The sequence below is a fragment of the Maylandia zebra genome, linkage group LG20 (genome assembly GCF_041146795.1).
Source record: "Maylandia zebra isolate NMK-2024a linkage group LG20, Mzebra_GT3a, whole genome shotgun sequence".
Classification (NCBI taxonomy): Eukaryota; Metazoa; Chordata; class Actinopteri; order Cichliformes; family Cichlidae; genus Maylandia; species Maylandia zebra.
In genome coordinates, this window is record NC_135186.1 from 1,618,372 (window position 1) to 1,630,605 (window position 12,234).

Consider the following 12,234-nt stretch of genomic DNA (forward strand, 5'->3'; position numbering starts at 1 on the left):
TAGACTAACTGAGTTTAGTTTAATGGCTTACAATAGCTTGCATGGCATAGTTTAAAACTCATAAAACCTCACCAACCAGCCACTTCAAAGTTACTAGTCTTAACATTAAAACTTGTTTTAAGACTGCGAGTGGAAAAATTGCATTCAGTGGTGGGAAACACTACCAGACACTGTTTGCATAACCTGTGCAGCAAGCAAAGACTGAAAAGTTAGAACCAGCGCTGGTGGGGAGTTAACAAAGCACCACACACCTGCAAAACTGCATATTGTGCAGCAAAGTTAGAACAGTTGTGTGGTGTAGGTGCAGCTCTTCCTGCTTCAGATGTTAGTGCTAATACCGATTTCATTAGGTACCCGTCTTTAATGCAAATATCTAATGAGCCAACCACATGGCAGCAACTTAGCACATTTAGGCATGAAGACATGGTCAAGATGAAAAGCTAAAGTTCAAACTCACTGTCAAAATTAGGAAGAAAAGTGATTTAAGTGACTTTGAATTGTTGTTGGTGCTAGATGTGCTGGTCTGAGTATTTCACAAAATGCTGATCTACTGGGATTTTCACATCTCTATCCATCTCTACCTGACTCTAGGGTTTACAGAGAGGTCCAAAAAAAAGTGAGCAGCAGTTCTCTGGGTGAAAAGTCTTTGTTGATGCCAGAGGTCAGAGGTGAATGGACTACTTTCAATTGATTAAAAGGCGAGAGTAACTCAAATAACCACTTCCAAAGTATGGAAAAGAGCATCTCTGAATGAACAGCACATCGATCCTACATCAGATGAGCTAAACCACATGGGGGATATTCCATAAGGGGATGTTTTCTTGCCACAATTTGGCCCCATATTACCACCTGAACATTGTTTAAGCCTACCTGAGCAATGTTACCTGACTATGTCTATCCCTATATGACTACAGTGTACCTATCTTCTAACGACTCCTTCTAGCAGGATAGAAGCTCAAATAATCTCACACTGGTTTGTTGAACATGTCAGTGAGTTCAGGACACTGAGTTATTGAACTGAGAGCTGGTGACTGTCCAAAACAGCACTTTTGAGATGAGGTTAAATGGGAGTTTGCATCATGGATGACCAGCTGACAAGTTTGCAGCAACTGCTTGATGCTGTTATGTCAATGTGGACCAAAATCAGCGCCCTGTTGAATCTATGCAAAGAAGAATCGAGACGGTTCTGAAGCCAAAAGGCCGTCCACCCTGAAGCTGTACCTAATAAAGAGGTCAGTAAGTGTATGGACGGATCAAATCTTCTTCAGTTCGACAACCTGTCTCAGCTTATTTATATTCTTAAGCAACATTTGACAGCAGACTACATTACTAACAATCTTTTTTTTAACCAAATAATAAAATATTTTTTCATGTTTCGACAGCACTATCATGTTTGTCTAAACTGTGCACACACAACTTGCTTTGGTTACATGGAACCAGGCTGTTTTGTCTGGGCTGTGTAACTTTCTATAACCAGGTTAGACTTTTCACATGTGGAGATTTACACAAATTAAGTCATGAGATTAAATACCATTTGTTATTAAATTTAGTAATTTTTATCTTCTTTGTTTAATTTGACATGTGAGGTTTAGTGTTTGTATATACTGTAGTCTGTGTGCGTGTGGGGGGTGAGTGAAGGTGGACAGTTGCAGTATTTCAAACAGCTATTTTTGTCTGTCCTGTGAGCAAGGACCTCCCGCACTGCTGTTTGTAAGAATATTTTTCATGCTTAGGTTAAATAACCAGGTTGTTTAACACAATCTCTGAGTGAGAGGAAGCCTGAGAAACTTTTCCTGGAGGAAAAGTTTACTGGTAGTTAGGGAGAGAGGTGACGATGAATCAGACGATCAGCGTGTAGCAGTGTGGCTTCATGCTGAGAAATAGCACTGGAGATGTGATGCTTGCTTTGAGAGTGTTTATGGAGACGTACAAAGAAGGTAAGGAGGAGTCGCACTCTGTCTTTGTGGATCTAGAGAAAGCATATAATAGGGAGCCAAAAGAGGAGCTGTGGTACTGCCAGGAGTGGGACAGAAGTATGTGCAGGACATGTATGAGGACAGAGAGACAGGGGTGATGTATGCAGTAGGAGTGACAGATGGGTTCAAGGTGGGGGTGGGATTACATCAGCGATCTGATCAGAGCCCCACCTTGTTTGACATGGTGACAGATGAGGTCAGGCAAGAGCATCCTGTGATGTTTGCAGATGACATTATGAACTGTAGTCAGATTAGGGAGCAGGTGAGAGAGAGCGAAGACGGAAAGAACAGAGGAAGTGAAGGTGGATGAGTTTCATTTCCTGGGGTCAATGGACAGAGCGCAAGAAAGGTAAAAATGAGAGACAGACAGGGTGGAAATGGTGGAGACAAGTATCAGAGGGGATTTTTGACACAAGGACAGAAGGTACTGAGATCTTCAATTACGTACTTTGGAGATATTGGCACCAACAAAAGGACATGAGCCTGAGCTGAAAATGCTAAAATTTCTATTGGGAGTGACCCAAATGGAAAGGATTGAGCAGTTTGGAGACAAAGAGAGAAAGTTAAAGCTGAGATGGTTTGGATATGGGCAGAACAGGGATAGTGGGTATATTAGTCAAGGATGTTGAAGATGGAACTGCTAGACAGGAAGAAAAGAGGGAGACCAAGTCAAGAGTGAGGAAGATTAAAAGGAAAGTACATTACAAGTCTTTATATGACCTCTATTTTTTTAAGATTGACATTTTATTTTACAAATTAGAGATCAGAGGGATCCTGGATGGCATAAAGAGCATTTTTGTGGCATTTACTGTATGTTATCAAATCTGTTTGAGCCACATATTTTCTGTAGGATATGATGGTTTTAGAACTGACTGAATCTCTTTCCCTTTCTCTTTCTCAATATGTAAGAAGAAAGGGGCCAATAAAATCACAGACACAGCACATCCAAATCCTATTATGTGATTAATATGAAAATCCAAAATGCAAAATTGGTGTAAATGAATCAATCTGTTTTGCAAATATGAGTGGAATCTGCATGCCACGTGTGCAATTACCCAAGAAGCAAGCACTGGAGGCCTGGTTGGGAATCTTAGAGCAGACCATGTTCAGATAGTCTGATAAATGTTATCTGCTAAAGTCTGCATAGATTGCTAAGGCCGGTTTCTATAGCACCAAGGATCCTTCGTGCCTCTCTCAGGCCCTGTGTGTATACTGTCATGTCAGGAAAAAAAACAGTATCATCTGGCATCTCCAGACATCATTATCACAACCATCGACTGTCCAGTCCTCACACACACACACGATTATTACCTTTAGCAATATGCAGCACTCCGACAACTGTAAGGACGGCGGTAGGTTGAGGGGGTCTGAGTGTGGGACAGAGCCCAGAAGAAAGAGGCCTCTCTGGTGTGAGGAGGGCAGGATCAGTGTGGCACTCAGCCCTGTCTGGATCCAGTAGTGAGTGTGATGCGAGAGGGGATGGTAGGAGATAAGTCCACTTCACCAAACTCAATGGGACACTTCAGCAGAAGCACAGCTCTCACCCTGAGCACCGTCTGTCTGAGAGTATGAAGGACAGAGACTTTCATTTGATTACAACAAAATTCAAATGAAAAACTGCTTACTTGTGTTAGTTTGTATAGTCATTTATGGTCTGAGTAGCACCATATAGTCCAGCGATGGTGCATCTAATAAAGGCAGCATCACTGCAGAGGATATTTCATTTGTATAGGTAGGTACAAGCATTTAAGTGTGTGTGCGCACAGTGACAGAGACAGATTAGGTGTCTGAGAGGGACAGATGGCCTTACAACCAACCTCCACTCACTCATTGAGTGAGATAAAGAGCCACATTCTCTCTCTCTCTCTCACACACACACACACACACACACACACACACACACACACACACACACACACACACACACACACACACACACACACACACACACACACACACACACTCCATTGCTGGCATCCAACCAATTGTGTGGAGAAATAACTCAACCCTTAACATGAACAAATAAGTGTGGATATTAGGCCTGTGCTGGGTCCGCTGAAAAACTGTAGATTCATCACAAGCTTCAAACAAACAGATTAGAAGACGACCGTCGTGGTATTCAAATGGACTTATGGGATTTGTCCGTGTATATACTCGGCCGAGCTGTGTGAGATTCGGGAGGGTTAGCAAGTATGAGTGTGTTTGTGTGTGTGCCAAAACAGTGACAGGACATTCTTCTACAAACAGGTTTTCAGCAAAGCTCTTATCTCCTGCTCTCTCCTCATCCATCCCCTTGTTTCGTCCTCTCGTCTGCTGGAAGAAACGCCTTTTGATTACATTTCCATCACAAATACGCTTGCAAAATGCAGCCTATTTCTCAGGAAGACAGCGTTGTAATAGGTAGACGCTTAAACCAGATATAGAACAAATGACGGACAAAGTCAAGCAGCATTACTGGTTTGTGAGTGTTTTGGGAAGGTCTGTGTTTCCGGGTGACCCCAGTGGCCCAGTCTGCCTGTCTATTAGAGCCGGGGCTATTAGACCATCAGAAAGTGGGAGCATCCCCTCTTGCCATGGTGATAAGATCAAGGCATTCCGACAGCCAAAGCGGTCATTACCCTGCGCTCTAGCCCATAATGTTCCTCTATTAAAACACCCTGTTGCCATGGAAATGCAGCTGTGGCCATTTAAGTCATTTCTTGGCCCTGCTGTCTCTCTGGGTCATTGACACACACGCACACAAACACACAATGCGCTGACATGTCGACTGATAAACATTTACACATGCACGCTGCTATCTGGGGCACTGTTTCCCTCCAACACGCACAGCAGAAACATGCACAGGTCCTGCTGTCTGGGCGTCTGGCTCATGTGGGGTCACGGCTGACCGGGCAGGAAGATGGTGGACATGGATGTCAGACGGTACAGTAAGACAGCCTGGAAGGCGGAGCCATTGTTACAGAATTTGGCTTCAAACACAGTCACAGACGTAGTCAAGTAGATGGATAGGAGGCTGACAGAAACACACGACAGATGCGTGCACAACACAAACACTGATCAGAGTAAACAAACACGTCGGGATGCTCAGAAGATTGTGTCAAACAAAGCCGACCCCCCTGTTCCACTAATCCTTTGGTGTCATCAGTAGACACCTCCTACGCTTGCACACACTTACAAACACACACACCAAATAATTCTTATAAACCACCAAACTCGACATCTTCCAGAAAAGCTTACCTAACCCTAATGAGCATACTGTAAAGCTCAGGTTTATTGAACTCAGTTCATCTCTGTTCTGCTTTTTTCTAAATGCACCAACTTTCAGAGTTTTGCTCTTAGTTTAGTTGTTCTTAGCCCGTCTTGGGGTAGGGAATAACATTATAGTCTGTGTGGTGAGGGTTCATCAATAGCCCTTCTTGTTCTGCTACCTTAGGATCAAAATCCTGAAAAACAGAACCACAAGCTAAATCTAGAATAGTAATCACTGATCATCAGATCCTCCATCTGCTTGTGTTTTAACATCCGACCTTAAGAGACATCTAAATGGATTTGACAGGTTTAACAATTTCCAATTCATGTGATATTTTCTGTGCCTTCAATGTAATTTATTTTAATACAAAAGCACCTCATTCTACCAAACACATGGGTGATATCCTGAATGAAACTTGTAGTAAAAAGTGCTTTGAATTCCATTTTTTAAAATGCCATATAAATACCAGTCCATTTGCCATAGTGGTCTCAAGCAGTAGTTCTCCAGGTTTCCTTCGGACATTTCAGACCTGACGATTTTCACAGGTCAAAGTATTGCATGAATCAACCATCAGACACTATAAAGTGTGTCTGATGGTTGGCGATGATCCCAAACATGTTGCCAATGAAGTAAAAGTACACATAGATAGAAAAACACAGTGGGATGCACCCAGTCATGGATTGGTCTTCCAAGAGCATGGAAAAAACAATTATTGAAGCAAAGTATGAACATCGTGACAGAAGACATGATAAAAGTCAGCCAGTATCCAAAGAACAGCTTTGAATGTCCTTCTCCAAAAAACCTATAAACTATACCTGAAGTCTACTTCAAGCTGTATTAAAGAATAAAGGTGGTCACACCAAATATTCACTTTCAAAATAAATCACAGGATCGGTTTCCAATTTTCCTATAGAAGTATAAAGGAATGAGGGGTGGCTTGAGACTTTTGCACAGCACTGCAAGAAATCTAATAGCTTAAAAAAATCGTTGAACTTAAAAAATACAATAAATATACCACAACAAAACATTTAAATTTGACATTTTACAAGACCCTCATTCTATGATCACTGAGCACTGCAGAAATACTCTACATGCAAGCTTAATACAACAACTTTAAACACTTCAAAACATCAAAAACACATCAATCAATCAATCAATCAAAGCTTTATTTGTCACAGGCAGGTTGCCCTGCACATAAATAATCTACAGTTTGTTTTAACTGTATACTTACATTTATCAGAAATATGGATGCTGAATATTAGAGAAAGTCAACAGTGTGTCCCTTATACAGAGCAAAGTGGCCAAAGTTTGAATGTATGAAACTTATGAGCTCTGCCTTATCAAAGTCATTTCCTACCAGCTGGGGTGCACAGTAGCCTGCATTACATGCACCGGTATAGTGTTTTATGTGGGACTTTATGGTGGACTACTACACCAAAGGTGTTTTCTATAATCATTTTTCTCCTGGCTAATGTTCTGTAACATTAGCTCGTCTTGTATCACAGTTTAATTGCTAGCTTTTTTTACACAGCTGTAGAAAATACCAACATATAAAATACTGATAATCTGAACTCCTGTGGTTGAGCTAGGTGGTAGCTTAGCTAGCTGTTTTTATTAGTTACTTTACCAGCTGTACAAGCTAACTATTGTCAGATTTATATAGCGTACCCAGGTTACAGCTAAGGTGCTAATAATAGCATTATTGCTAGAAAATTCATATAAAATAGAAATGCCAAATAACTTAAGTGCTAACTTGTGCAATCATATTGGCATGCACTCACCTACATCTTTATCAGGTACATATGTTCAGCTACTCATCATGGAAAAACCTAATCAGCCAATCACAAAGCAGGACCCCAAGTCGCTTAAGACCAGTACACATCCTCAGGAAAGCCTGCTGAAGTTAAACTGAGCATCAACTGAACAAAAGTCATTTTTAAGTGACCTTGATTGTGGCATGGTTGTTGATGTCAGAACGTCTGGTCAGAATATTTAAGAAACTGCTGATCTATTGAGATTTCCCAAGAGAACCATCTCTAGGGTTTATAGATAATGGTCCTAAAATATATATCCAATAAACAGCAGTTTTCTGTGTAAAAATGAGGTCTGAAGAGAACGGGCAGACTGCTTCGAGGTGATAGAATGGAAACAGTAAATTTAATAATCACTCTTTACAACTAAGGTATGCAGAAGAGCATCTCTGAATGTGCAACATGTAGAATCTTGAAGCTACAGCAGCAGAAGACCACACCAGCTGCCACTCCTGGAAATCAAGGCTATAGTTCACACAGGCTCACCAAAACGGGACAACAGAAGTGGATAGATACATAAGATTAGAACTACGTTCTTGGCACACCTTTAGCCTCCCTGTGTCAACTGAGCATTGTTAAAATGTCACAGGCTACCTGAGTACTGTTGCTGATGATGTCTATCCTTTGATAATTACAGTCTACCCACGTCACAAAGCTCAAATCATTTCAAACTGGTTTCTTGAACATGACAGGTTACTGTACTAAAATGCCTTCCACAACTATCTAACATCAAGTAGCATTGATATTTGTTTTGTTTTTCATATCAAAGCACAAAGAGAAAAGTCTTTTACTTAACAGCTGATTTATACAGGAAGAGCCAATAGCAAGTCAGCCTATACTGATATATACCATATGATATCTCACTGAAGGTCATGAAATATCTTTTCAGACATTTCTCATCAGTCTTTTCCCCCCTTTTTTCTGTTTTTTGCTCTTCCTCACCCTCCAATTTTTTTATGGTTTCCCATTTTTTCTTCTCTTCTTTCAGGTATTTGTAGTTGTACCAAATGTTTCTCTTTTCTTTATTAAATTAAATTTTCTTTATTAGATTTTTGCTACACTCTCCTCTGGTTGATTGTATTTTTATTCCCTGTCTTTATGCTCATTCTGCAGTTCTTCATTTTGTGTTTGTCTTTTCAAACTCTTCTTTGTCAGAATTGGTCCCTTTGTACCAGAAATCTCTGCACTGGATCATTTGGTGTGTGCGATCTCTCGGGGTACAGCTTTCCTTTCGACAGACTTCACATACCCTTTGGAGCCAAGGTGTACCTCAGACTTATTGCTGAGACTTAGTGCCCCAGTGAAGAGGTTTAAACAAATCCTTTGTATTTTGGATAGAGTCACAAACAAAAAACACAAACACACTTTGTCCACACAGCAAACAGGATCAATTTAAAAAAAATCCATTTCTTGAATGAAATCTATTACTTATAAGGCCTCGTCTACTGTAAATATACCACTCACCTTTATCTTTTTATGGTATTCTTTCTCAACTGAAACATGAATCTAATACAAGGGATCCACATATATGAAACACATGTGTACTACACTCTAGTCCTGGCCCAACTTCCTGTCCATTTTCAGCTTAAGAGTTTACTGATTGCTTTTAAGGCTCGTAATGGACAGACCCCAGTTTATATCACTAGTGTCGTTTGTTTATGTTCAGCTCCCAGGTCTCTCAGATTTACTGGCATAAATCTCTTACATGTCCTAAGGTCAGGCCTCAAACGAAACGGTGACAGACCTTTGCAGCTGCTGCACCACGTTTGTGAAATTGGCTACAGCTTAACACAAAAGGAGTGCCCTTCATCTCTGCTTTTGAGACTATAGGCTCAAAACTCATCTTTATTCTCTGTCCTTTCCATCCCACTTATCTCCTGTTTGCTGTTACCTCTGTAACTCTGTCTCCTGCTGTCCTCTGGTGGTTGTTGTAGTTGTTATTCATTTGCTTATTGCCGATGGCCTCTTAATTCCGTGTCCATGTTTTACATAATTACATGCACATTTGTGTATAGGTAGTCAGTGAAAGCTTTGTTTAAATGTTCTTTATAAATAAATTTGACTTAAATCTATTAATATCTAGATAAACAGACAAATTAGAAATGTATTTCATTATTTGTGTGAACAACAAAAAATAATTTTAAAACTAAAAATAAAATAAAAACGTTCAAATGGAAATTTGATTTATAGAAACAGCAAGAGAAAAAAAAGGGGGGGGGGGGGTGTTACTATTGAACTGTTGCTTCAGCATTTAATGGGTTAAATCATGATAAGAGCCTTAAATAAAGATGATATCACTGAGTATTCTGTGAACTTTCTGTGCCGTTTTTCACAAATGTGCAAATGTTCTCATCTCTCTCCTTCGAGGTTCACGTGTGTCAGCCAAACACCTCTAACACATCTACTTTATTTATTATGATTATTTGGATTTTATGTTGATGTAAATCTGACGTTTTGGTGTCAAAAATGGAAATCTAAGTATTCTTCTATTTTCTACCACTCATGCGGGCATCCTATTGTCATTCTTATTTAATTGCTTAAGTTAATTACTTTAAACCTAAACACAGCAAAAAGTAAAAAAAACAAAAAGGTAATAGTAGTTTATTGTGGGTCTGCACTTCTGTGTGTATAAGACCAAAGCAAACACACTTCAAGCCTGACACACATTGACCTCAGGGTTTCTGTGGGACCCTTGAGTACATGTGCTTTGTTTTAGGTGAGCAAACTGCACCACCATGTGAACCCACAGCAACACTACAACTAAAGTGCTAACTGGTCGTCTTTTTTTGAAGACTAATTAGGTGTCATCGCTTTTTTTTTTTTTTTTTTAAATCACATCACATAGACACATCTACCAGACAATAGCTCACCTAATTTAACTGTTTTATTGTAAGTTATTGTGTAAAGTTCATATGTAAATTGAATAAAAATGAATGAAAATGCTGAAAAATCTAGAAGTGCACTGGTGCTGATTTTAATAGCAAAGGTTAAGTGCAGAGCTGTAGTAGCTACAGAGGGACAAAGCTGCTGAGCCATACCATGAAGTTATAGGAATGGGTTGATGAAGGTACGTTAAGAAGAGAAGTGACAATCAGTGAGCAGCAGTTTGGCTTCATGCTAACAGAAAACACCACAGATGCAATGTGTGGAGTTGCAGTGTGTCTTTAAAGATCTATGGAAAACAGAGGATGGTGCCAAGAGAGTAGCTGTGGTTCTGTATGTGAGGGTGGTGCAGGACAAGTATGAGGACAGTGAGACAGTAGTGATACGTGCAGTGGGAATGATAAATGGCTTTGAGGTGGGGGTTGTCCTGATTCAGTTTTGATGTGCTGAGAATAAACAACCAATACATAACAACAGGCAATGTTCTCTGCAACTCTGCACAAAGCTTCCTGCTCTGCATAGTTTCAGTCTGGGTAAAGAACCTAATGACCTCTGGCACAGTTTATAACTGAAAGGTGGCCTCGTTATTAAATGCATAAGACAAAATACACAGCAAATAAAACATAAAATATATTTTCCTAACAGGGTGGTATTACATGAACGATCAGTGCCTCTTCTTGTTTGCAATGGTGTCAAGGGTAGACATTTGTTCAAACACAAGTAAGAGAAATGAGACAACTGCAGACCGACTCAGAGTGTAATTAGGAAACGTGCGCACGGGTGAATGTCTCTCTGAGAAGACACACACACCGAGCACAGGCTCGCTTGCTTTATTTATAAGGCAAAAATGGGTTACATAGTACTTCCTCTTTTAACTGTCAGGGAAGAGGTTAAACATTAAATCAGCTTATCTGATCTTTCACACACTGGGATAAGAATACAGAAGTATATCATGCTTTATCTGACATCACAGACACTAAAGGAAAAGAATGCATCATTATATCATGCTGTCAAACATCTCAGACACTGAGGTAAGGAATGCATCAGTTTTCCTTTAACAATAGACTTGGTTAGGTGATTCTTCAACAATAGGCTTGGTTATGTGAAAATATATGAACACACAAAATATAAGGCATACTTGGTTAGAATATAAGGTTTACTTGATTATATTGTATTATAGAGATTTGGTTATAATGTATAATGTAGAAAATCTCTAACAAATGGTGATGGATGGGTTGACTCCTGAGGTCAGGCAAGTCTCAATAAACTGATGTTTGCTGACAACATTGTGAGCTATACTGAGAACAGGAGGGGGAGGGAGAAGAGCCTGGAGAAGTGGAGCAATGATTTGGAGAGAAGAGGGATGAAACAAGACCACATACACTGTCACAGTGAAGACGCAAGGTGTAGAGATCAAGAATGGATGAGTTTAAATACCTGGGGTCAACTATTCAAAGCACTGGAGAATGCACAAGGGAGTGAAGAAGAGAGTGCAGGCAGGATGGAGACTAGTGTCAGGCTTGATATGTAACAAAAGGATGGCAACAAGAGTGAAAGGGAAGATTCACATGATGGTAGTAAGATCTGCTGTGATGCATGGTGTGGAGAGAGTGACACTAACAAAGACAGGAGGTGAAGCTGAAGGTGGCAGAGTGGAAGATACTAAGACTTGTTTGGTGTGAGCAGGGTGGGCAGGGTTAGAAATATATCAGAGAGAGTCAGGTTGAGCTGTGTGGAGATGAAGTTAGAAAGCCAAGGCTGATTGTGACATGCGCAGAGGAGGGATAGTGGATATAATAAACATGGTGAATATGGAGCTGACAGGCAGGAGAAAAAAAGAAGAAGACGGAGAAAAGACTTGATGTAGTAAAGGTCTAATAGTAGAGGCCTGTTCTGTTACATGCTAAGGTGAGACAGAGACATCTGCTGTACCGACCCTGAAGGTAGCAGTCAGAAGAAGAATAAGTAGAAGCAGAACACTTTAAGCTCTGCATTTGAATTCATATGAAATATTTTTTAATTCCTAATCTCGTGCATTTTGGGGTTTGCGGTTTCTATTTAATTTGTTGTATTTTTTACATTTTTTTTTATTATATTTGTATATATAATAGGGAAGCACCACACAGGGGAATGTGAAAATCGTATAACATAGAACATATTTTTTTACACTCTTAGAAATATAAGGCGCAGAAAAGGCGACTGATTGAAACCCTCAGTTAAAGTTATCAGGCCCTATTCCATTTTCTAAAACATGCCGACTTGTTTGATAAGACTTGAGTTTGTTTCTTTTTTGGGGGGTAAGGGTATTTATAAA